Consider the following 2,896-nt stretch of genomic DNA (forward strand, 5'->3'; position numbering starts at 1 on the left):
CAACACACATTCATAGTCAAGACCAAGCCCTAGGGCTCAATACCTACAAAAGCCACTGGCTAAAGGGATTGAACTCCCACAACACATGTTTGGCAAGAAATAATAACAGCAAAAAGGCTGATACTTGAGATAGTGTGTGTGTGTGAATACATTCTTAATCTCTCAATAAATAAAGAATTTGTTTCTTTCTTATACTGCAAATCCAGTGTAGAATGCTCATTCTGGAGAAGATTGTTTATTACATGATGTCATCCAGAGGCTCAAATAGTGCCCGTTTGAACACACCAGTAGCTTCTCCAGAAGTGAGTTCACAGTATAATTTGTTAGAAGACTATGAAATTGTAGGGCAGCAAATGATCTTTGAAATAATTTCATTTGAAGACTTGTCATGAGCCCACTGGCAAATGCACACAGCTCTGGTTGATATAGGATGGTAATACACAATATTTAAGAAAAGCAGAACACCAAACACGATAGATAACCTTTAAGATATTTTTTTCTCATTCCCAAAGTACTACCAGAAGAGACTAATCCTTTGACAAGTTGTCACAATATTGTCATCAATATGATGCTGAAAATAAAAATAAAATATTATGTGGTAGTCACATACATGCACACACACAAACAGACAGAGGGAAGAGAGAGAGAGAGAGAGAGAGAGAGAGAGAGAGAGAGAGAGAGAGAGAAACCCTAGAGCAAAAACACCTCTCATTTTCCAAGTGTGTGATTCAGAGCAGCATGTTTTCTCAGCTATCTTGTAACAAATAGGAAATGTGTTTTTTTTTTTTTTTTGGTCAGAAAATATATGCAACTAAAGGTCATGTGATTATTATTTTTTTTTTTTTTTTGCCATGAACAGAAAATTTATTTTGGACCACTGTATTTGTTTCGTTTAGTCTCTGATTATTGAGGACCCTGTCTTCAGGCACTTTGAGTTTTATTTTTCTATCCCTAAAGCAATTACAGAGTTAAAATCAATATAGACCAAGAAATTCAAGTTCTTAGGTCATAGAAATGTCTTGAATTCTCTGTGTATATTCTCTAAATGAGTATCTTCAAAAAGGACATTGTCCCAAGAATACACTTTGACTTATACAAACTAGTGTTTCAAGTGTTATTTCTAGAAAAAGAATAGAACACACTTTCTTGCTCAGTACCAAAGAAAATTGTTTATTAAGAAATAATTTAGATTAGCAAAGAATAAGCTATAGATGAGAAAGTTTGCATGCCCAAAAATACATACTAATTTTAATGATCTGTATGACTTTCAGACTGCTTCTATGCATTTTCTTTGTTTTGTTTTTTTTTTAACAATGTATCCTATACTGTATACATGGGCTATATACTCAACAGGGATGCTAATTATTTAATAACCAATAAACTTTGATTCATGTGGTTACAACTAAATATCACAGGTTTCTCTCACACTTCCTCTTTTTTTTCTTATTTTAATGTGTAAGGTACAGCCAATAATCATGAAAACCTGATCAGACCTGGCCCTACCATCCAACTTCAATTGTATGATGTCTGGGTACTATGAAGTAACTATTTTTATTTTCTTTTTTGAAGTTTTATAATTATATTTATGTACAGAAAACTCAGCAGTACATTTAACCAAGTTTAGTGGCAAGTTCTTTGGCCGTTGCCTTTTCCAGCTTGGCAATTCGAGCCACAGATTTAGGACCCAGGACGTTGCCTCCCCAGTGGCGGCGGATCTCATCATATCTGTCGTAATTGGTCCTAATAGCTTCCACCAGCTTGGCCAGAGCACCCTTGTCTTCCGAGTTAACCTGTGTGAAGGCAACAGTGGTGCACGTCTTCCTATGGACCAGCCGCCCCAGCCTGGCCTCTTTCCCTTGATGATGCAGTAGGGGACCCCCATCTTGCGACAAAGAGCGGGCAGGAAGACCACCAGCTCAATGGGTCTTATGTCGTGGGCAATCACCACCAGCTGAGCCTTCTTGTTCTCTACCAAAGTGGTGACTGTATTGACGCCCGCTCGAAGGACAGGTGGTCTCTTAGTTGGGACATCCCCTTTGCTGGCAGCTTTCTTCTCTGCACAGGCCAGCAGCCTTTGCTTCTTTTCCTGCTTGGTCTCTGGCCTATACTTGTGGGCAAGTTTAAGCAACTGGGTAGCTGTTTGCCGGTCCAGGGCCTGGGTGAACTGGTTAATGGCAGGAGGAACTTTGAGCGGCTTGTAGAGGATGGCCCTCTGCCGCTGCAGCCTAATGTAGCAGGGCCATTTGACCAAACGCGTGAGATCTTTCTTGGGCTGGATGTCCTGCCCAATGCCGAAATTCTTAGGCCTCTTCTCAAACAAAGGATTCACCACCTTCTTCGCCTCCTGCTTCTTCACGACGGCGGGGGCCGGGGCCACCTTCTTCCCCTTGGCCTTCTTTCCCTTGGGCATCTTGCCGGGCTGGAGGAGAGAGCAACGTAACTATTTTTAAAATGTGTTTGAGAATTGTTTACATACATATAGTGTATATACATCCAATTTAATATCTGATTCCATTTGGTCTACCTTATCCCATATCTGCCCATTTTTCTTTCCCTAATTCGTATAATCTTCTTCAACAGGATTCACTTTGGTTCTCCCAAATCTAGAAAAAAAATTAAAAAACCAAAATACTAAACTGAGCTATGAGACAAGTTATCTCTTTTCTCTTACATTTTTATCATGTCTCTGTGAAACAGAAGCAGTGTACCAATCTTGAGTAACAAGAATAGCTTCTCAACAGGCTTCATAGAGTCTTTTTGTAGGATTTATATGTGGGTAATGGTGTGTCCTCTGTCATGCTCTGGAATTACTGTATGTGGCAGGCTTGGATACAATGTTACTATATTGGGCCATGCCATGTTCTTGAATGGTTCAACCTCTTTCCTTATTTACCTG

General features: G+C 39.5%; 1 pseudogene; it reads right to left on the bottom strand.

The window, feature by feature from the left end:
• Window positions 1-1,514: 1,514 nt before the first annotated feature.
• On the bottom strand, window positions 1,515-2,429 carry LOC126503146 (60S ribosomal protein L7a-like; annotated as a pseudogene).
• Window positions 2,430-2,896: the final 467 nt, after the last annotated feature.

The sequence above is a fragment of the Alexandromys fortis genome, unplaced genomic scaffold, assembly GCF_014885135.2.
Source record: "Alexandromys fortis isolate MF-2015 unplaced genomic scaffold, M_Fortis_MF-2015_v1.1 scaffold_43, whole genome shotgun sequence".
NCBI classification, from domain to species: Eukaryota; Metazoa; Chordata; class Mammalia; order Rodentia; family Cricetidae; genus Alexandromys; species Alexandromys fortis.